General features: G+C 43.2%; 1 protein-coding gene and 1 pseudogene across 8 annotated transcripts in view; both read left to right on the forward strand.

Annotated features, from left to right (window-relative positions):
• Window positions 1-24,689, forward strand: part of SORBS2 (sorbin and SH3 domain containing 2) — a 382,944-nt gene that overhangs the window by 68,166 nt on the left and 290,089 nt on the right. For all 8 annotated transcript variants that reach the window (XM_089669587.1, XM_089669588.1, XM_089669590.1 and 5 more), the window contains exon 2: window positions 19,958-20,094. The gene's annotated coding sequence lies outside the window, so the exon portion shown is untranslated. The remainder of the gene's footprint in view (window positions 1-19,957; window positions 20,095-24,689) is intronic.
• On the forward strand, window positions 14,568-15,226 carry LOC149469166 (large ribosomal subunit protein uL1 pseudogene; annotated as a pseudogene).

Below are 24,689 nucleotides of genomic sequence, written 5' to 3' on the forward strand. Positions count from 1 at the left end.
AGATCTGGCACCATCCAGAAACGTCGACAGATGAAACCCTTCACGTCTGTTCTCATGAAGCGTCACATCAAGCACCAATGGGGCTTTCCATTTAAGCTTACGATCGCGTACCAAGGTCAGAGCCATGTTGTCCACAATCCGGAAGAGGCCAAGTCGACCCTGGAGGCGCTACAGCTTCTGCCCTCGTGGGATACCTCTGACAGCCCAGTGCGGCCCTCCGGTTCTCATCCTCCTTCATCTCAGCTGGGGTGTATATGGGAGAAAGTTGGCAGTCATAAACGCTCCCTCCCTAGTACCCCTCCGTTGTCCAGATCCTCCCGCTCCGATCTAGGTTGAGTACAGTTGGATGGGTAAGACTTTTCACTTTTCAGATGGCTTGTTCCACTGCCGTGACTCTCCACGTTTCTTATGGAGCAGAGACCTTGACTGGCTCTTGCTGGGCGAACTCTCATATGTTTTTGATGTTGCTTATTTTTAGTTTTACAGTTTGCAATATCTTTCTATGCAATATTGATCTGTACTGGTGGTGATCCACAATTCCCACCGGCTCCTTGCGGTCCAATTATAAGTTGAATTTTTCATTTTATTCCCCCCCCCCTTTCTTTTTTTTTTATATGTGGATCTCCGGCTCCCGCCGGCTTCTTGGGTTTTTTTTTTCTGGTGTCGTACCTTTTTATACAGTTGTGTTCAAAATAATAGCAGTGTGTTGAAAAAAGTGAATAAAGCTCAAAATCCTTCTAATAGCTTTTATTTCCATACACACAAATGCATTGGGAACACTACACATTCTATTCCAAATCAAAACATGAAGAAAAATATATCAAATTTGTGTTGTTCCTCTAAAAAAATTGAAGAAAAGTGAATATTTAGACTGTTCAAAAAAATACCAGTGTTTGTATTCTTCTTTACAAACTCAAACATTCACTATATAAACTGAAACATGTTTGACAAACTGTCTCCGGCCACTAGACCCAAAAAGAACAATCTTACTTTCATCAGTCCACAAAATGTTGCGCCATTTCTCTTTAGGCCAGTCAATGTGCTCTTTGGCAAATTGTAACCTCTTCAGCACATGTCTTTTTTTCAACAGTGGGACTTTGTGGGGGCTTCTTGCAGATAGCTTGGCTTCACATAGGCGTCTTCTAATTGTAACAGTACTCACAGGTAACTTTACACCTTCTTTGATCTTCCTGGAGCTGATTATTGGCTGAGTCCTTGCCATTTTGGCTATTCTTCTATCCATTCGAATGGTAGTTTTTCGCTTTCTTCCATGTCTTTCAGGTTTTGGGTGCCATTTTAAAGCATTTGCGATAATTTTAGCTGAGCAGCCTATCATTTTCTGCACTTCTTTATATGTTTTCCCCTCTCCAATCAACTTTTCAATCAAGGTACGCTGTTCTTCTGAACAATGTCTGGAACGACCCATTTTCCTCAACATTTCAGAGAGAAATGCACTGTAACCAGCATGTACAACATTTTCTGCCTTCCTTCCTTAAATAAGGGCAATAATTGCCACCTGTTTTTCAAAGAATGAATGACCTCACTAATAGAACTCCACACTGCTATTATTTTGAACATGCCCCTTTCAATTAGTGATTCAATTACACAGAATCAGCAGCATGCATGTCATGACTGTTGGGTCTGTTGGATTTCTGTTACTCTACTACACCTGCTAGTAAATTATTTGCCATGTAGAAATATTATTTCTACTAAAAAGAATGATTGATCAGGTTAGTGATGTCTGACTGCTATTATTTTGAACACAACTGTATATACCAGGAGCCTCCCTAGCTCATGGTCCCATGCCTTATATGATTGGTGCTGGCCTCCGATCTAACGGGGCCATGACCCGGGGATGCCTCATTTCTATTTTTCTGATATGTTTGTGTACCTGTTTACTTTTTCTTTATGAATTATGGGTTCATATTATGCATTGTTAAGGTAATGTAGTTGACGTTGTCTTTTTGCCTGTTTTGTCCCCCCCCCTTTTTTTTTCTCTTCCCCTCCCCCCTTCCTTTCCCTCCCGATGAAGGTTTTATGTATTATGTTGGTTATGACGCACCCCTGTGCCTGGTGGTAGAGCCACCCCCAATGTGCGTCCTTATGGTTAGGTCGCAATTTCCACTGAGTCTGGTTTCGTTGCACTATCTTAGAGTGTACGTTTTCTTCTGTCATCCGTGGTGGATGCTACTTGGAAAGCCTGCCTGACTACGGCCAATAGGAAGGCTCAAGATGTGGTGGCTGCTGAACTTGATCTTCTTTCCACTACACGAGCTGAGAAGGCCTTACGTTGGGCCAGACATAGGTTTTACACATGCGCCAATAAACCGGGGCCAATGTTGGCCAAGAAACTTAATTTGCTTGGTCACACACATAAACCTGTTCAACTTCGCATGAGGGGCGGTGGCCTTACCTCAGACCCTGTGAAGATTACTTATAGATTTGCAGATTTTTTTGTCCTCTCTCTATCAAAAACCGAACACCTTTGTCGCCAAACATGCTGATAGCTTTTTTGCTGAGCTACTCCTACCCTCTTTATCAGACACAGCCCGAGATGCCCTGAATGCGGATATCTCTGAATCTGAACTCTACCAAGCCATCAAATCTTTGAAGGCCTCCAAGGCTCCAGGACCAGATGGGTTTTCTGGGCTCTATTATAAAAAAGTTGCCATCGTTCTGGTTCATCATTTGGTGGCCTTTTTCAATTCTTTGAAGCATGGTTCCTGGCTTTCCTTGGAGTCTCTTTAGGCGCATATTAATATGATCCCTAAGAAAGCTGAAGATGCCTTTGACCCGCAAGCTTTCAGACCAATCTCGCTGCTAAACGTGGACTTGAAGATTCTGGGAAAGATTCTGAGCACCCCGAAATAATAAGTATGTAATCTCACTTATTCATCGAGATCAGGTTGGCTTCGTTCCGGGCGACAAGCTGCTGATAACTTCCGTAAAGTCATCCATCTCATTCATATTTTACATCGCCGCAAGATAACAGGGTTTCTTTTATCCCTAGAAATTCATAAAGCGTTTGATTCACTTTCTTGGGAATACTTGACATATACGCTGTCTAGATGGGGGTTTGGTGACGCATTCCTGGCTTGGATCTCGGCTTTATATTCGTCTCCCTCGGCCTTAAATAAATGTTAAATATGCAGGGTTTTTTTCCCCATCCTTCCCCATTTTCAGGGGCACAAGACAGGGATGCCCAATGTCACCTGCTCTTTTTGTTCTCGCTCTTGAACCTTTAGCTGCAGCCATTCGAAATCACCCAGATATTCCTGGTGTCCCCTATGCCGGCATTCGATACAAGGCCAACTTCTATGCGGATGATACCCTTTTGGTTTTAACCAATCCTCTCATCACTCTCCCCAATCTCCAGGTCATATTGGACCGTTTCTCGACTATATTCTCGTTTTATTTGGGCTCGTAAATGTCCCAGAGTGTTTAGAGCCACATTGTATACCCATAGACTACAGGGAGGTTTGGAAGTTCCACACGTTTCTAGATACTATTTGGCGGCTCAGATTTCCCAGTTGTCTATGCTTCATGCCACGACTGATATTTCATTGTGGGTACTCTTGGAATTACCCAACTGTTCTCCGCTTTCCTTAACTATATTGCTTTGGCTCCCGTCTAAGTTGCTCCCTCCGGATTTGAGCCCTTTTATGCTTCACAGTTTGAGAATCTGGGATTCTGTTAAATATTCGGGGAATTTGATCTCGTCATTCCTACCCCTTTTGCCGATCACTCATAATCCTGTATTTCCACCAGGCCTAGAACATCCCTCTTCTTTCTCTTGGTGGACCTCCCATGGCTTTGGTATTGTACACGATTTTCTGAGCACTCGTACGCTTCCATCTTGGGAGTCTCTGTGAGAATCCAGGGGGGTCCCGCCACAGGAATATTATCGGTATTTGCAATTGGGCCACTTGGGCCACAAAACGCCCTTTGAGTACGCTTGTCAGCATTCCCCAGGGTTCCCTGGCCTTATTTCTGTAATATATGCCTCCCTTAACAGTAGGTCTTCCTCATCGCCCCTGTCTTATGTTTCTCAGTGGGAGCGAGATCTGGGTGTTTCGATTGCGGCGGAGGATTGGCGTAAGGCCTGGGGGATGGTGGCAAAATGTTCATTTAATACAGTCACTCTTGAGGCAAAATTCTACTGGGTCCCGGCTCGAACTGCTCACTTTAATCCAACTGGCGGAGATAGGTGTTTCCGTAACTGTGGTCTACGTGGGGACGTCTTGCACATTTGGTGGTCGTGCCCGCGATTGATCGGCTTCTGGTCTAGGGTTTTCGGTTTGCTTCAAACGCTATTTCATATTACGGTCCATAGGGATGCAAAGGTGGCCCTCCTGCATTGCCCAATTTTGGGTCTGTCTAGGACTCAACAGAAATTGGCATCCTACCTATTCATTTCGGTTAAACGTACTTTAGCTCCAGCTTGGAGAACCCCTTTGGTAGTCTTTCAAGGGGTGAGGACTCGGATGAATGCTATGTTGTTCAATGAGCTGATGTCTAGCATTCTTCATGATTCTCATCCGAGATTCCTTAAGGTTTGGGAACCTTGGATATGCTATTCCTTACCATCCCTGCCTCCTACTAGTTATGGCCTCCTATAGTCACTGCTGGTGCTAGCCCCAGATCCGTGATCCATTTAGTTTCCCTTCTTTCATGTTTTCTTTCTGATTCCCTTTTGTTTTATTTTCTCTTTTCTTCTAACTTCTTTTCTTTTTTCCAATATTATGTTGGATTACTGCTGCTATTTGGCTCGGCTGTTTGCCGTCCCTTCTTGATGTCGTCGGACTTTTTGTTATTTGACTAATACAAGTCAGCAGGATGTCCCTGTTTATATGTTATTGTTCTGCGCTGCCCCTGTGAGGGCGTATTTTGAGCTTGCTATATTCTTAAAAATAAAAACTTTCCTAAGAAAAATATTGAAACAGAAGAACATAACATCATGTTTGAGGTGGTGACTTGGCTTCCAAATTCTCCATATTTTGATCCAATCGAGCATCTCTAGGATGTTGTGGAAAAAACAAGCCTGGTCCATGCAAGCCCCACCTTGCAACTTAAAGGACTTAAAGTGATTCTAAAGGTTCATTTTTAGGGGGGGAAAATAACAAACATGTCTATACTTACCTGCTGTGTGCAGTAGTTTTGCACAGAGCAGCCAGGATCCTCCTCTTCTCGGGTCCCCCCGCAGGCTCTCCTGGCTGCTCCCTCCTGTCGGATGCCCCCACAGTAAGCAGCTTGCTTTGAGGGCACCTGGTGCTCTGTGTGTCCATTCACACATGGAGCTGCAGCTTGCCCCCCCCCTCCTCATTGGCTGACTGGCTGCAATTGACAGCAGAGGGAGCCAATGGCTCCAACTTGCTTTCTCAGCCAATGAGGAGGCAGAGACCCAGGACAGCCAAGGCTGTCATTCACATTGCTGGATTGCAATGAGGCTCAGGTGAGTATTGAGGGGGCTGGGGGCACTGATACACACAGAAGGTTTTTACCTTCATGCATAGAATGCATGAACGTAAAAAAACCTTCAACCTTTACAACCACTTTAAATGATCTGCTACTGACGGCTTGGTGCCAGATACCACAGCATACCTTCAGAGGTCTAGTGGCTTCCATGCTTCAAAAGGTCATGGCTGTTTTGGCATCAAAAGGGGCTGCTTTTTTTGGGTGGAAAAATAGTTGATTGGTTTATATAAAAATAGATCATAATTATAAAAAGATAGATTTCCAAAACATCAGTGACAGGGAAAATATGCAGTATATTTATGATCAATTGATTCAGACCCCATTGATCGCTCAATATGGATCTGTAATGATAAACAAAAACATATTTCATCTGACAGCGAGATGAGCAAAATGTTGATGTCAGCATCCCACATATTTTGAATGCAGGATAGAGAAGTAAACAGCAAATGTTGAAGCCGAAATGCTAAGTGATATTTTGAAGTATTGCGGGTTGGAAAGCACATAGTGAAAGAATTTGGGCAGAGTAGAGGAATGGATGGGCTAAATTCCAGAGATTGCAGTAGTGAAGTGTAGTGAGAGTCCTCCCCCTGTCACAACTATTTGAGAGAGATTTATAGAGGTCACTGCCACAAAGAATTTCTCACGTGGCCCATGCTGCTGAAAGTGAAGAACTAATCGCTGTTTTGTCTTTCAGCCTTGTTTGCAGTCATCCATTTGACTTACATGCTAATGACAGCTAACCCCATGATAAAATTCCATATTGACTCTGCTGGGACTGTAATACAGAATAGAGGGATGTTATTTTCTTTTTATCAGTATGTTATTAGGTGTTGATTGATAAGGATGTCAGCTGTTTGAAAAAAAAAAACAGCACTAATGTAAATAGTTATGTGTATGTGTTGCAGACACTATTAGGCTGCATTCATATCTAAGCTGAGTGTCTTTGATTGTTTTGCAGCATTTCCTTTTAGAGTTTGTACAGGCATTTTTGTGGGCATCTGTGCCTTGACTGTTATTTTAAATTATTTTAAGCTAATGGAAAGCTAGGTACTAGGAAAAAAAGCACAATTTTTCATTTTTGTGTGCACATTCACATCTTTTAAGGTGTAGCCAGGTGCTTGGCTAAGAATGGAGAGTGAAAGAAACACTGATTGCAGCTGCTCTCTGTAGCTGCTGCCCTGCAATGCTGAACTGGTTAACAGCATTATCAGCAAGAAGAGGGAGTTGAAGAGTTTAATAGGCTGAGTCAGGCAGCACTGCATTGTGGAAACTGTAGTCCAAAGGAGAGAAACTCCACTGCATACAAGAGCTTTTGCACTGCATTTCCCAGAGAGAGATTGCAAGGAGGAGGGGAAAGAGCTGCATTTTCTCAGGCTGTACAGTACAAAGCTTCCTCTTGCCATGAGGTCCCAAGGTGCCTACTTTGAAGGGCACTGAGGCATCATTGTCCTATGTGCAATGTTTCTTGTGTCTTCTTCAGCAAACGTCTCTATTTTTCATATCACATGGCTGGATACTTTCCGGACAGACCTCCTACTGCTTTATATTATAGAAGGGTAGATTATGTTTATGTTATGTACATGATGATGATGCTATGTGACATATATTTGCTCTCACCAATCGTATCTTTTATCAATAGCGCACATCAGAATGACAGCGCTTGCGAATTCAGTCAGTGCAACATAATATGAATTTGGGCTGATCTCTGCATAAGGCACTGGATTATATGGCAGAACATAAGCAAACGTTCATGTGACAAAATAGCCCTTGGTTTCTAGTGACAGACGTGAGACGCCAATAGCTTCCAGTTACAAACTGTCAGAAATAGTTGACAAGATGAATGGCCATATCTGAAGTGGAAGCTAGACAGAAGAGTCAGAAGCCACAGAGGCCCAGTTGTTTTGACATATTCTTAACACAAGGATCCAAAACACAAAAACTACAAGCACCTTACAAAAGCAAAACAAAGTGGCCCACAGCCAGTTCTTTTTTTTACAAACACTTCCTCAAGAATGTGAAGTATGAAATCTCCCAAGTAATGACCATGTACAATTAACTGGGAATGCTAAACAATTCTCTACTGCAGGAGGAAAAATATGGCTTTCAAGAGAGAGGAAATTCCCACTGGGGTGTAGGTTAAAGTCGGAAGGGGGTGATGTTTTTCACAAAATAGAATTGCTTTTATTATGCAAAGATATCACCGCTTTGGGTTGTCATAGCAGCAGAAGTATTTTTATAGATTTCTGTGTCTCACAGTAAATCATTTGAATGAAGAAGCACAGTATCTGCAACACTTCAGATTCTCAAGTACAGCATTATGCCATGGTGTACATAGGTCTGCTTGTGGCCTGATGTTATAGACCGCTGTGCTAATCCTTTATCCCCTATTCCAAATGCAGAGCGTAAACATACACTATTTACAGGAGGATGGGTGAGATGAGTGCGCTGCCTGAAATAACTCACTGGGGTGACTCTCGGGACAGTTTGAGTTAAAGTGTTAAAGAACTAAAGGCATTTTTTTTATTCTGGATAGGATAAGGGAGGGTTATAACCCAGGTAAGGTTTTTTTGCCATCTCTCTCACACTGGGGAGACTTCCTTTCACTTTCTGTTCCATAGCACATACTGGAAGTAAGGGAAAATCCCTCCACCAACGTTGTCACTAGTGTGTTGAACTAGTTAAAGATTTCCCTTCAATTCCTATGCTGGTGACAATTCAAAATTTAGGATACTCTTTCACTTTCACATACAGCAATAAAAGTAAATGAGAACATGAGAGTGAATCTTCCTAACAAGGCCACAGACAGCAATAAAATCCTGACAGGTGTTCTAATACCTCTCCCCTCTTTCGAAAACCAAAAAAGAAGTTTTGCTTTTGATTATACAGTACTTTCAAGAATTTGCCTCCATTGAGGTATTTTGGTGTCTTACAGCTAAATCTTCTCTAATGCTGTGCAGTAGTCAGATCCCAGGCAACTTTTTCTGTCCACCAGGCAGGATATTTTTTCAGACTGTCGATTATTAAAGCCTAACTTCAGGAATAAGGCTAGGTTTACATCTACTGTGTGCGACTCTACGTTTGCGTGGACATTTGAATGGGTTGCTGTGCCTGTATTTCCTGAGAGTGAATCATTTCTCCTCACGTGAAGACAAGGCTTTTTTTGCACCTGTCTTCATGGAAGGTTTTACCTTCGTAGGCCACCACAACCTTACCAGATAGAAGTCTTGTTTTCATCTTTTCATTTCTCTTAAGGGAATAACTACATTTAGATACATACTACACTATAAGGGCTCTCTCTCCTCTCACCTCGTTTTCCTGGTGGATATCTTGGGCCTTTATCTGGATCTCCAATCTGCTTTTTTGATATGACACCACTGAGGACCACCACAACCTGAATACCATACATTATTTAAAGGAGAAGGTTGGGGTTGTTAAAAAAAAAAAACTCACTTGAGCATCAGACAGGACTCTCAGCCACATGCTGAGAGGCTAAGCTAGTTATCAATCAGACATCTGAGAGGATCCTGACAATATGGTTGGAATCCCACCAGATCCAGGTGCGGCTCTGTAACATTAGCAAACACCAGGCTTTACTCCACCGTTGGCTGATTCTGGGTCACAGGAGAGCACAAGTAAGTTCAATCCTGTGACCCACAAAAAAGCTTTGGCCATACCTCACTTTTAAGTCTTTTGACTACTAGTACCAGTGAAAAAACACACGATTAGACTAGGTTCATATCTGAGGGTGTAAATCGCAGAACATCCCACCCCTGCAGCAGAAACACACTCTGTTTAGCAGATACGTGGGGCTGCCATTAATCCTAATTGCACCCCATGCACTGGAAACTGCACAGCACTATGTGGTTTCCCTGCAGATGTATTTTTGGAAAACGTGCAGGGACCTTTTCCTGCGTTTTTCTGTAGGTATAGCAGCCAGCTGGAAAACTGGCATAGTGTGAACCAAGACTTAAAAAGAATGAAAAGTAAAATTTATTTAATTGGTAGCAGATTAAAGATTATAGAGAATGGCAATCTGTAGTAGGCAAGACTGTTGCTCTGTGAATTCTATCTTTGTGTAATCCAAACTAATGACTTGGTATGAAGATTAGATATGAATCTACCATACAAGGCTGCATTAACAATGTTATGTACACTTTTGATACTGTGGCTTGTAATGTTTACGTACTGGTGCTATTCCAATTATCTTTAATGTCGCCTCAACGTGTATACAGAAACAAGTGCACCAACCTCTCACTGAAAGGTATGCATTAAGGAAGACAAGTATTGCCATGCGATGGGATGAAAAAGAATGGCGATGTTTGTTATAGCATCCATACAAAGTATGAATAAGTCCTTAGAGAAAAACAAAGATGCTAAAAAAACACAAACCACTTAAAAAAAATTAAAATCACATCCTAAATCTGATCATCTGTAAGAAAAATAAACAAATCTCCAGTTGGACTGCTCCTTTATGTTAGTTTGACCACAGCTAACACACCAGACCACAGGGTGGACATCATAACATGCAGCAACAGGAACACTGCATGGTTGAATACAGCTTCTAATTAAATTGATCAATATAAAAGACAAAAAGGACAGTTGTGAAGCACAATGTGATAACGACAAAGCAGTCCAAACAAAGGACATTTGAAAATACTGCAGAGATCATCACAGCCCCTTTAAGAAATGTGAGGGAGCTGACTTTGCTTCCATTCAGTGGAAAATACAAGCTGTTAAATCTTCATCACTTTCAGGTGTGCATTAAATGCAGTCGGTAGAAAGTACAGAAAAAGAAGGATTTGGCTAGATTGTAGAATGGCCTACAGGTATTTCACATTTATGAAATTAAAAGCCAAGCAGTTAGGAATATTTAAACTAATTAAAACATATTGGGGGAAATTAACAATATGTTGGAGAAATATGCCGGTTATGTGGTGTAAATATTAGTGCATTTTCCATGCCCTAAATTAGCAAAGCTATAAGAAAAGTACTATCAGGGGACTCACAAAGAGTGTCTAGGGAACTCTGTAGAATTCCAACGTGCCTCCACACTACAGAAATGACAGATTCATGTACCTGTTGCTTGTTGTAAGTAGGTACTGAATCTGGGGCACACACCAAGTGTGGAGGCACATTGAAACCAGATTGTCCTTACAGACAGTGCAGCGGTGGGTAGTTTTGTACTGGGGGGATTCACATACACTAGTTCCCTATCAGGTCTGTTCTCCTTGTGATTGACAGCTGGCAGATCCTTAGCCAATAGACAACCTGCTTTTGGATATTGAATCTGCCTGCTATCAATTACAAGACGAGAGTCGACCTGATGGGAAACTGGTGTCCCAGCTGCCCCATCAGGCACTGCACACTGCAACGGTACTGGCTGCTAGGAGGCTGTCGGCCAGTGACAGGGAGAGTGTAGCGGCAGCACCTATGCTGCTCTGCTACACTGTGTACAGGGACAGGCACTTTGCCCATCTCAGTACACCAACTTAGAGTAGGGCTTAATTAACTCCATTTACCTTATCTACAAACTGGAGGTAATTCTTTTAAAATTTGGTGCATTAATAATACCACTTTGAAAAAAATAGCTCTATAAAGACCTGCCTGAATCCATGTATCAGCAAACTTATTGAAACAAGCAGTGGGGTTTTTGGATCTGGTGTAGGCCATTTTAAAGGGCTGTAGTGCCATAAAGCTGTCAGTATTGCTTTAATGATTTCCCCCATAGGTGTTGATTGCACCAGCTGCCCCAAATCACTTTTATAAAAGGAAACATATACTGAGTTATTGACCCCTAGCAAACATCCAAGAAGGAAAATCAGAACTCCTGATCTACATTTTTCTGGTCAGTATATCAGAAAGCACTGAATCTATTAGATTAGTATGACAGCCAGACAAATAGCAGTTTAAGGCTACATAACAACTGACATCTTTGGCCTTTTTTCATGCCTTTTATGCATGTGTGTGTGTTTGTAATGGAAAACTAAGAAATCCTGGAAGTCACACATCTCTGAAAAACCCAGTAAGAAGGTGTATAATGGTGTACGACAGCCACGGCCTGGGCTCCAACCGAGCCTCGCCCCAATGCGTTACACTCTGCCCACAGAGCTTAGTCATGGCTAAGCTCCGTAAGTGAAGTGAAACATGTTAGGGTCGTGGCTTGGTTGGAGACCGGGCTGAGGCTGTCATACACCATCATACACCTTCTTACTGGGTTTTGCAGAGATGTGCGACTTCCAGGACTTCTCCCTTTTTCATTAGATGTCTAGAGCTGGGATGAGCTCTGTCCTTGTCTGCACTCTAAGTGCTTGCTACATAAGGAGACCCGGTGGAGCCTTGAGTGGAAGGTGTCAATTTAGTTTGGGTCGCCCTCTGTGTTTGTACACACGTTATTCAGGCTGAAGCATTTTTGTTTTGGCCAATGGAAATCTAGTCCCGTGGATGTGAAAATGGTTGTAAAGTGTGAAATTGCATGAGAAGCATGTGTTAAATGCGTTTCAGGTGCTCCTAATGGAGCCTAAAATGCACGATCATGTCCCATAGTAGACATGTGCAAATGGTTTTGTTGCTATTCAAAATTCAGACAAAATTTTTGTTATTTGGAGATTTGGGTGTATCCGAATCTCTGAACCACAATAGTAACAAATTTCAACTAATCCGAAGGTCAGGCACTAATGTCGGTTGAGAAGGCCTGGCTCACAGTCTCCGCTCCAATTCATCTCAAAGGTGCTCTATCGGGTCGAGGTCAGGACTCTGTGCAGGCCAGTCAAGTTCCTCCACCCCAAACTCGCTCATCCATGTCTTTATGGACCTTGCATTGTGCACTGGTGCGCAGTCATGTTAGAACAGAAAGGGGCCATCCCCAAACTGTTCCCACAAAGTTGTGAGCATGAAATTGTCCAAAATGTCTTGGTATGCTGATGCCTTAAGAGTTTTCTTCACTGGAACTAAGGGGCCAAGCCCAACTCTTGAAAAACAACCCCACACCATAATCCCCCCTCCACCAAACTTTACATTTGGCACAAGGCAGTCAGGCAAGTACTACAGTATTCTCCTGGCAACCGCCAAACCAAGACATGTCCATGGAATTGTCAGACAGAGAACCGTGATTCGTCACTCCAGAGAACACGTCTCCACTGCTCTAGAGTCCAGTGGTGGCGTGCTTTACACCACTGCATCTGATGCTTTGCATTGCACTTCTTTGATATGTGGCTTAGATGCAGCTGCTCGGCCATGGAAACCCATTCCATGAAGCTCTCTATGTACTGTTGTTGTACTAATCTGAAGGCCACACAGAGTTTGGAAGTCTTTAGCTACTGACTCTGCAGACAGCTGGCGACTGTTATTTTACGTGGCCTACCACTTTGTGGCTGAATTGCTGTTGTTCCCAGTCACTTCCACTTTGTTAAAATACCACTAACAGTTGACTATGGAATATTTAGTAGCGAGGACATTTCACAGATGGACTTATTGCACAGGTGGCAACCTATCACAGTACCAGGCTGGAATTCATTGAGCTCCTGAGAGCAACCCATTCTTTCACAAATATGTAGAAGCAGTCTGCATGCCTAGGTGCTTGATTTTATATACATGTGGCTATGGAGGTGATTGGAACACCTGAATCTAATGAATTGGAGGGGTATCCCAATACTTTTGGCAATATAGTGTCTCTTCCCTTGGACAAATCAATATGGAGAGCATTTTAATAGCTTTTGTAGTTGCTCACAGAGGGACAAATTTTCTAAAATTTGCTTTTGTTATGTGAGGTAAAAACAAAGTGACCTGGCTCTTCTGAAAGCTATAGCTACCAATCCATTTTAATTTAGGAGGATAAAAAATCCTCCAGTGCAAAGATCACCATTTAGTTCCACTGCTGAAGATTGTTTATAAAAAAATTCACATAGCAGTTCCACCAGTGAAAGTGCATGTACATTCTTTCTGTGCAAATGGGCCAAAAAATATTATTATGCTTTTTCAAGAGTTTTTTTTTTGCTTGATTTTTAATTGATTTAAGACAAAACATATCAAATGTGCCCACCAGCAAGTCATAAGTGTCATAAGAATAATACTTAGTGCTGTCTAGTGGTCAAATTCAGCATTTCAAATCAATGCAAAACATTAAACCTGCAGAGGAAAAAGCCTAATATGTTTTGGCGGATTTTTTTGCCCCATTCGCACACAATGAAAGTACATGTACTATGCTATTTAATATTTTAATAGACACACACTTTAACCTCACAGGAGTATATCAGAATTTTTTTAGGGCCAGTTCACAGAATGAATCGCACAAGAGTCGCCAACGTTTGCAAGCCCACTGGGAAGCTGTCACCTGTATGGGCCGCTCATCTATGGCCCAGGCATTCCCTGCCCGCAGCCGTGCATATACATGCCCCTTGTGTGGCCGTGGGGAATGCCCTAGCCGTAGATGATTGGCCCATACAGGTGACAGGCAGACTTGCAAATGTGAGTTCGGATCCTAGCCTGAACACACCCAAGTAAGGATGAGGTCAGGTGGGTTTGGACATGAGTCTGAACCCGCCTGTTCTATTCCGCCCTCAGACTGTCAAATGCTCTCAGTAAGATTGGCGGATAGTCAATTATTGGTGGCAGAGGCATTCCCTGCCCCCTGCATACATGTGGCTGTGGGGCAGGGAATGCTTGCCTGCCTATCATTGGCTATCCATCAATCTTCCCATTCAGGTGGGCTTGGACTTGTGTCTGAACACGCCTGAGCTCAACCCTACACCCAAGCTCATAGCTAACGTATTTATAATTATACAATATACCAATCAATTAAAATAAACATTGCTTTACTTTATTCTTTATTTGATTTCATAAGCAATAAAACCCGTTTAATACATCTGACAATCTGTTCAGTAGCAGGTCTGGCTGAAAGTTTTAAACATCGAACAAAATGAGTTGACTCAATGATGGTACCAATGAATGCTCTGAAGAAAGATTTTTCAGAAGTTTATGTGAACAGTTGTTTTAGGCTCCATGCACACTAGCTTTTTTTTTTTTTAAGCTTGAAAAACGCTGGAGAAAATGCTGGAGAAAAAATGCCGATAATGCTTTCCAGTCGCTGAGAGCTGTGCACGATGAGCAGCAAAGTGTCTCGTGATATCCTCCGTGAAGCTGTGGGGGAGGTTCTACTGGGGGCAAGGAGGAAGAAGAGAAAGTTTCTTCAATCCATGGAACTTCAGATCAGCCTGAAAAACTATGACCTCCAAAAGGACAAGCGTTTCTCTGGCACTCTCAGGCTAAAGTCTACACCAAAGCCCAAATTCTCATCATGCATTTCGAGAGATCAAAAGCACTGTGATGAAGCTAAGGCTGTGGATTTACCCAACATGGATATTGAGGCTCTTAAGAAACTTAACAAGAAGCTTGCGAAGAAGTTGGCTAAGAAGTATGATGCCTTTTTGGCCTCTGAATCACTTACCAAGCAGATTCCTCGTATTTTGGGGCCTGGTGTGTATAAAGCAGGAAAATGTCCTGCTTTGTTGACTCACAATGAGAACATTGTGGCCAAGATTGATGAAGTCAAGTCCACTATCATGTTTCAGATGCAAAAGGTCCTGTGTTTGGCTATGGCACTTGGTAATGTCAAGATGACAGAAGAGGAGCTTGTCTACAACATCCACTTTGCGATTAACTTCTTGGTATCAATACTGGAAAAGAATGGCAAAGTGTGAGGTATATCAAGAGCACAGTTTTTCAACTTAAAAAAAAGCTGGTAATAGCATTTTAGTATCATTTAGAAGTGTTTAGGAGCGATTAGGTGCATAGCGATTATTAGTGTTTTTACAGTACATGTAGGAAAAAATACTAGAAAAAAGCTGTTAGGAGCATCTTAGTAGTGTTTAGGAGCATTTAGCATTTTTTTTTCTGCCAGTAAAACACCCCCAAAAACTCAACAAAAACACTATTTTTTTCTTCTAAATGCTGAAGCATGAAAAATGCTACTCAGTTCCTAATTGGGGCAGAGAAGAGTGCTCATTTGACCATCTCCCTATAAATTTAGATCAACTCATGGGAGGAGATCAGTGACGGGGGTGCAGAGTCACAGATGGAGTGCAGTTTTCTGTGTGAGTGCAGTTTTTGTTGGAGTGCGGAGGTGCAGTTGAACACAGCAGTTTAACTAAAGCAGGATAACTCAAGCAGCAGCAAGATACAACAACAGCAAGACACTCTACTGCACGCTGGACAGACTGGAAGCAAACACCCTGGGAAACATCTCCTACAATTCTGAGTCCCACTTCGTGTACCTTTGTAATATGTCCCCTCTACTCCTCCCTTTCATATTACTATCCTGCGTTCCCAAAATCTCATTTCTTTACCCCTCTGCTCCACCCCAAAAATTATACATCTCACGCTCACTGCTACCATCTCCCTACTACTGCTCTCATCATCTCATGCTGATACCTTACTCTCCTGCTGACCCAAACACCAGGACTGGAAGGCATGTACACTCGTGTACATCCCGTTCCCATGTTACTTTCCTCACCCTTCTTCTTCTCCTAACCTCTGGGGATATCTCCCCAAACCCTGGTCCTCCACTATTTCACCCCCACACCAGGCAACCTCTTACTTCCAGGAATAGCCACGATCCCCTCAATTTAATATCAGTCCCCGTGCTCCCAAAAACCACCCTCCCTTTTTCATGTGCGCTCTGGAATGCCCGCTCTGTCTGTTATAAGCTCACCTCTGTCCATGACCTTTTTGTCCCTTAACCTACTAGCAATTACAGAAACCTGGCTTCAAGCAGCAGATTCTTCTTCTCCCACAGCACTTTCCTATGGAGGCCTTCTCTGGACCCACTCACCCAGACCCAGTGGTCGGAAAGGAGGTGGGGTTGGTTTGCTTCTATCCCCACTGAGCACCTTTCAAATCCTCCCCAACCCTCCCTCTCTATCCTTCTCTTCTTTCGAGACTCACTGCATTCGGCTGTTTTCTCCCATTTCTCTGAGGATTGCAGTAATCTATCGGCCTCTTGGACCGGTGTCCCTCTTTGTTGATGATTTCTCCACCTAGCTACCCTACTTTCTCTCCTCTGAACTACCCACTATCATTCTCGGAGATTTTAACATCCCCCTTAATGTCAACAACCCGGCTACATTCCAACTCTTCAACATAACCACATCTTTTGCATTAGCACAGTGTATACAGTCCTCCACTCACTCTGATGGGAATACATTAGACCTTGTTTTCTCCCGTCTTTGCACTCCCTACAACCTCACAAACACCCCCTTTCCTCTCTCTGATCACAATCTCATCACCTTCACAGTGTCCTCGTCTTCAAACATTTAACCCTCCAAGCAGCAAACAATTACCCGCAGAAACCTTCACAAGTTGAACCCTGCTCCTTTCCACTTTGCAACTGACCGCCTCTATGACAGAATCTCTCCCCTGTCTTGCCCTGACCTGGCCACTGCTGTCTACAACAGTTTGCTTTCTTCCACATTAGACTCGCTTGCTCATCTAACCACATGAAGCATCAGGCCCCGACCATTACAACCTTGGTAGACTGACCACACCAGAAATCTTAAACAACATAGTCGTGCGCTGGAGTGATTGTGGCGTAAAACCAAATCTCAGAAAGCTTTCACCCTGTATAAATCTGCCTTCTTAACATACAATTCCTCCCTCCATGCTGCCAAACAAGCCTACTTTGTCATTCTCATCACTAGCTTGTCATCCAGTCCTCGTCGTCTCTTCTCTACTTTTAATTCTCTACTTTCTTCACCTCCACCCAGTACCTCACTCACTGCTCACGAGATTGCAAATCATTTAAAAAACAAGATTAATGCAATTCGTAGGGGCACCTCTACTGCACAGGCATCCATCCCACTCAGCATACCTTATACTAAACCTCCCTCAACACTTTCCTCTTTTGACTGTGCTACTACCGAAGAGGTCACTAAGGTTTTCTCAGAAGCCCGTCTCACTACCTGCCCCCTGGATCCTGTCCCCTCACAACTACTACAGTCACCCTCTTCTTCCATCCTATGCTCCCTCACTCACATCTTCAATCTCTCCCTCTCTAACGGTGCCTTCCCCTCCCCTCTAAAGCACGCACACATCACTCCTATACTTAAAAAGCCCTCCCTGGATCCCACCAACATGAACAACTTAAGACCCATCTCCCTGCTGCCATTTACCTCTAATCTCCTAGAATGCTTAGTCTACAATCGCCTGAGCTCCTACCTCACTGACAACAACCTTCTTGACCCTTTACAGTCTGCTTTCGCTCACTACACTCCATTGAAACTGCCCTACTAAATCTTACTAATGATCTACTAACTGCTAAAACCAATGGCCACTACTCCATACTCTTACTACTTGACCTCTCTGCGGCTTTTGATACGGTTGACCATCCCCTCCTCCTCAAAAATCTCTTGGTCACCGAGACTCTGCTCTCTCCTGGTTCGGTCCTTGGACCCCTTCTCTTCTCCATCTACACCTCCTCCCTTGGTCACTTGATAAACTCCCATGGCTTTAAGTACCATCTCTATGCTGATGAAACAAATCTATCTTTCTACCCCTCACCTCACCCCTTCAGTCTCCTCTCGCATTACAAACCTATTAAGTGACATATCGGCATGGATGTCACTCCACTTCCTCAAACTCAATCTTTCCAAAACTGAGCTCTTAGTATTCCCTCCAGCCCATGCCCCCTCCCCTGACTTCTCCATCAAGATCAATAACACAATCATCAGTCCCTCCCCTCATGCCAGGGTACTAGGTGTAATCCTAGACTCCCATCTGTCTTTTCAGTCCCAAATCCAATTGCTGTCTAAATCTTGTAGACTTCACCTCCGCAACATCTCCAAGATACGGCCGTTCTTAACCTCGGAAACCACTAAGCAACTTATTCACTCCCTTGTTCTATCTCGCCTTGACTGTTGTAACTCCCTCCTCATTGGCCTACCTAATTGCAAGCTATCCCCTCTTCAGTACTCTCCGCTCCTCGCACGACCTCCTGCTCTCTAGCTCCCTTGTCTCCTCCTCCCATGCTCATCTCCAGGACTTCTCCAGAGCTTCCCCCATCCTCTGGAACTCTCTACCCCAATTTATCAGACTATCGCCTACTCTGCTCACTTTTAGGCGATCTCTGAAAACCTATCTCTTCAGGGAAGCCTATCCTGCCGGCAGCTAATAATGGAATCTTCTACTCTTCCTACCAGTCCATCCCCAACAGTTACTACCTTTTGTACCACTAGCCCCTCCCCCCCTAGATTGCAAGCTCCGAGGAGCAGGGTCCTCCTATCCCTCTTGTATTGAACTGTATTGTTGCTGTATTGTCTCCCGTTATATTGTAAAGCGCTGAGCAAACTGTTGGCGCTATATAAATCCTGTATAATAATAATACTAGACTAAAGTAATATGCATGGACATGTAGGATAACACTATATAGCTTCTAGGAGCAGAAAGAATGCTGACAACAGCTTCCTGGAGCATAAAGTGTTACTAAACCCACAATAGTAAAATCAGTCTGTATATGCAGTAAAGCATGCTTGTTATACTCATTGTGGAACTTAAGGGGTTAATCCTCTGCAATGTGCAAAAGGATGTTTGATCCTGTCTTCTCTGATCCTCCCCTTCTTCTACTGTCCTCAATCTATATTTTGATAGAGCAGAGCCGTGGGGGCAAGCTGCACATGCTCAGTTTGATGTGTATTGATAGATTTTTTTTTTTTCTTGGGAAAGTGCATGTGATCAACACAGGGCCAGTAAGCACTGTCCAAATAGAGGGTCAGGTGTCCTGCAGTCTCATAGGACAGTGAGAGGAGAATGAAAACTCCTCCTACAAGTTTTAACCAGTGCTCTGCTGGAAACTGTTAGAAGTCAAGAGACTGTGCTAACTGCTGGTGACAAAAAGGTATTTAGCAGTTTATATTTTCTAAAATAATTGCATTTCCTATGTACTGTGGGAGACCAGATATAGTGAATGCAGGGTCCTGGGTTTTGTAACACTTAAAAAAAAAAAATGCTTGTGTGCATGGAGCCTGACATGTACCACTGGAGGCTCAGAAGAATCTTCATTACACTATAAAAGGAAACTGGTTCAGTGCCAAGTCTATGGGCAAAATATGTACAGAGAAGAACTGGTGATAGTAGTTGTAGCAGACTTTTCCCCATCATCATGCCTCCATGGATTTGCGTCACTTCTACCTGACACCGTCCTGTGCTGCTATCAGCTTAGTGTCCCTCTATGTCATCGCCTTGTCCTAAACGTAAGCCAGGCTGGCATGCACACTGTGCCTCCTTCACTATTAATGTGCTGGTGAAGGGCCCGTGTGATAGGTAGCCCCTGGAGAGGAAGAAAGGGAGGTCTCTGTGTGCACTGGCTGATTGCAGACAAACCCGTCTGCTTTGGCTGGAAATAGCTCAATGCTCTGAGAACAGTAGCAGCTGAAATTCCTGCCCTCTCCCCTGTCTCTGTACTGACTGCCTGTGTCTCTCTTCCTGCTCCTTGTAGGCTTACTCTGGATCTGGCCAAAACCGAAACTGCTGCAGCTGAAAGTCCTGGTTTAAATAAACACCGACTGCAGCGGAGAGAAGCAACAGCGTGTACCTGGACTGCACTTGTCCTGGAGCCCTGCACACACCTGCCTGGTATGTACTGTCATCTCACCTCTCTAATGTGGCCATCTTTAGCTCACGTCATTCATTGTCGTTTTACTAGTGCACTGTTCCTTTGCTGTGATCATTAGCAAGAGCTAATGATCACAGGCTTTTCCCCTGAAAGTTTAGCCAAGTGAGGCTTAGTGCTAAGCCCTAACAGGATGAATGTTATCATTGGAAGTAAATGCCTTACTTGTGTGTCACATTAAACACTAGACCGAGCAACACTGGCACTATCGGTGTCACAGATCCTGAAAAAAGTTTACTGATCTTTGGGGAATAGGTGAAAAGAAATCTAGGTTTCATTCTCGGTGATTGTCGTCTCACCTGCCAACATTGTGCAGGGATTCATTTCAGCTTTGGAAGATTTGACAGCTTGACAATTTGCCTACTGAGCTGAAGCTGTGTTTTTTCAGGGCTTTCTAAACCTTGACAGACTTTCATGTAGTTAATCTGGTCTTTCATGTAGTTATAGATCAGGATAAAGGACCAAGAGTTGGAGAATACTTTATTATTGATCTCACCTGTATTGGTAGTCTTTTTCTTTCTTCTGTTTATAAACAGCTGCAACTTAATGCACTGTAGGTCAATGCAGCATTGTAGTGTAAACAGGACACATAAAAAACAATTGTTTTTTATTGTCTGTGCTGCCTTGATCTGCATTTTACAAGTGTGTTAAAATTCAGATCAGTGCAAATCAAGGCACATAAAATGAATGGAAATGTACATCTGTTTTCTCTGCATTTTATTGCACGTCAGTGTGAATTCACTGTGTGTACAGTATACCTGTGCTACAGACAGTAAATGTTAAGTTCTGTGCACACAACCTGTGAAATTCAAAAACAGGGTCGTAGATATTTATCAAAAATCTGTCTCGCAGCAGTGCGACCAATGGAACAACGTCAGATTCCTGTAACCGTGAGGAAGGTGTATATGAATATGCTGTAGATTGTCCCAGAAGAATGTAGTCTGCGACACAATACTTACACAAATGACTTCAGTGTTTAAGGGGGCTTATTAATCCCCACTTTCCTTATCACCGGTATAGCGGTATTTCTGTGTACATTTGTCACAACAATAATGACCGGAAGTTATAGAACTATATGAACATAACAGAATAGCAAAATATATTTTATATATATAATGAAAATGTTGAATGAGTTTTATGGATTTGGCACAAGGCTTCCAAATATATATACACACACTGCCAAAAATATGTTGAAAATGCCGCATTAAATCGCCTACTATAGTGGCTGCTGATTGTCTGAACGCGGCTATTTCTGGAATTATTTTCCTGTTTTGTTTTCATTGGGGGCGGCTAGAACTGTATGTATTGGCAGGGTCCTGGATGCCAGCTGTACCATCTATGGTTGTATTCAGACTGGCATTGAATGTGTTGAGTGTACAGGTTTGTCCATGCAGTAGCAATGGGGTGTTTACAATGTAGCTAGTTGAATTCTCTGTGTAAACACTGTTACAAATATACCGCATGTGGAGCGTGCACACTCTTGTTATAGTAGTAGATGTTGTCCTATAGACAGGAGATGACAGTTGTCATAAATATGATTTGAGGCAGACACTGCCTGGCTATCCTGGCTTCTCTAAGAAGTGAATATCCACTGTACAGGTTAGGAATCCTGTTTTGATCACTATTGTTGCTCAGTTACATGCAAGTAAGAAGCATCAGTAGTGTTTTCCTAGCTCTCTACCCCTTTGGATTAAATGCATTATCTGTTAATATGTTGATGTTAACAACTACAATTTAGGGTACATGATTATGGCCATAATGAAATTACTGGTTCTGTACATAGGATCATGCTGGTAGAGACCAAAACATGGTCAGCAAGGTGCATGCGTTTACACGCGTATAGATGCATGAAAATTCTACCTCCATTAAATTTACATACATATGCGTTACACACTTTAAAAATAAGTATATAACAAAATTAGGGATCCAAATGGAGTGCAAGTTTACTGATGTTAACACACCAGTGGGGTAATTTACTAAAACTGGTGCACACAGAATCTGGAGCAGCTGTGCATAGTAACCAATCAACTTCTAACTTCAGCTTGTTTAACTAGGCTTTAGCAATAACACCCCGGTCACATCAGGCGTCACTTGGCATGCGATTTGCATGCCATGCGACTTGCAAATCGTATGCCAAGTTGCACCCTATTGTCCGCTATTAGAGTTGGAGCCACACCGATTTCTGCATGCACTACTTTTGTTGCGATTTGCAACTGAAATCGGCAGGACACCCGATTTTGAAATCATGCGACTTCACTGTAAGTCGCACAATTTCAAAATTGGCTTTGATGTGACCGGGGGCTAAAGCCTAGAAGCTGATTGGTTACTCTGCACAGCTGCACCAGATTCTGTGTGTACCAGTTTTAGTAAGGATACATTCATACCAGAGATTGGAGCCAGTGTGAATAGTAGCGGCAGTTTCCTGCTGCGGCTTTCAGTGGCTATGTGCGGCCGCCAGCCCCATTCACTATAATGATAGGCCACCAGTTGCTGCAGCTCTTCTCTCTCCGAAAAGTCAGTAGTCACTGCAAGTATTCGCTGGCTGTGCAGAGAGTCCCGAATAGCCGCGGCCACTGGCAACCTGTCATTATATTGCGGCTGGTGGCTGCACATAGCCACTGAGAATAGCCACTACAATTTCCACCAGCCTTAATCACCGGCGTGAATGTACCCCAAATCTTCCGTTCTGTGTGCATGGGTCCATTGAAAACAATAGAACAGTGTTAAAGCAGACCTTCACCCTAAGCCTAATGTCCTTATGCCTTGCCTCCTCTCCCCTTCCTCTTAAAGTGATAAATATCTATTGTGCCGCAAAACAGTACTTCCATATTTCTGGCCTAGGCAAGAATTACAGCTGGGGTCATCTTCCCAGATTCTGCGTGTACAGGGCTTCGGGTTCGCATGCACAAGTTTCCCCACACATCTGCGCACATTCATTGTTTCCCCCGCACATCCAAAAACATTCCCATCCTTGCGCATAAATGGAGTGTGTGCAGATGTGCCAAAGGGCTCTGTCAAGACCTGACAGCTGGGCAGAGCCCTTCAGCTCATGTGTGCAGGCACCATAATAGAGGTGCCAGAGGGTGGTAGTGGAGCAAACAGACAGGAGACTGAAGTTCTTCTTTAAGGTGCATTAGTAATAAAACCTCTGCATCTTTGCGGGTGTATTCATGAGCCCTTATTGTCAGAGAAGGCCAGTCTGATCTGTATGGCTGTCTGTGTTACTATGTCTTCCGAGTCATGCAGATTTTCCTACTAATGGTAACTAGGTTAGGTCATTTTATTGAGGGTCGAGAACGTGTCCAAATTTGTGTGCATTCATGACCCATAGGGAAACGCGCAGGGGTGCCATTAATTTTTAATGGCACCCCCATGCATCTGCAAATGCTTGTGTTTTTGCATGCTGCAAACAGCTTGGTCCCGCAGCACTATGTAGATAGGGCAGCCCATTGCAATGAATAGGTTGCCCTATATGCAGGACGCAGACGCAGTAATATGAACCTAGCCTTAGATGTAAATATTAAAGACTAAAAAGTTTTGAACACGGCTGCATTGTCAGTAACTAGTTTGGAATCTTTCTTTCTTAAAGCGGAACTATACTCACCTCGGCTCCAAGGTTGTGACATCCTGGAGCTCCCTATCGGCTGCTGAAATCTTCTTTCATTAGCCAGGCAGGGATGACATCACTTCCACAGTTATGATTAAGGCCATGTAGGCTGAAACGCGTCAGATGACTGTATTTGTGTATTATACCACTGTGGTTTTCTGAATAAAAGCAGGATTTTAGAGTGACATCAGTTGTGTAGATCATCTTTATGGACTATTACTTTCAGATGTGCAACTGCTGATCAAGCACCTGTAAGCTCTATTGCTATAACACTTAATGGGTAACAGCACTGGACTTTTGTTTGTGCTAATTGGACGTCACTCCTGCGCAGTCATGGGAGTTCAGTCGGTTTTTGCCAAGCTCACTGTACAGGGGTGGGCAGGCTGGTAGTTAATTTTCATGCAGAAAAGACAAAGCATGGCTCTTCTGCATTAAAAATCTTGCCTGTTTGCACATTTTTATTTTTTTATCTGAAGTTTCACTTAATATGAAAATCATTTATTCTCACATGTAATTCTAGCTCTGCTTGCTGAAGTAGACATTAGCACTAATTTGTTTGCTAAGAGTTGAACATATATGGCTTATTGGCAATAGTTGTGGTTTTACTTTAGGATGTTCAGAGTACTAATAGCTGACCATCATCTTGAAACAGGTCACCCGGAGTGCCAAGGGTCTTGTCCTCACTCCTGTCAGTAGATTGTTTGAAAAAATTCCTTAGTGTAGGGTGATAGCTCATATCTCTAGCTGCTTAAGTCATCCCAAGCACATCCCAAAGTATGGACTGAAGTCCTTTTCTAAGACTGGAGACGCCGAGTCTCATTTAGGTTGTCTTCCTTTTTTAGGCACCTGCTCACCTTGGTATCCTCTTGCAGTGATGACACTGGTGGTAGACTGTCTGTGCATTGGCTCCTTACTGTACAGGACACGAGGTCCCCTAAATTCACTGTTACT

Source organism: Staurois parvus, unplaced genomic scaffold (genome assembly GCF_062004578.1).
Source record: "Staurois parvus isolate SC_StPar_1 unplaced genomic scaffold, SC_StPar_1.0 ptg000080l, whole genome shotgun sequence".
Taxonomy (NCBI): domain Eukaryota; kingdom Metazoa; phylum Chordata; class Amphibia; order Anura; family Ranidae; genus Staurois; species Staurois parvus.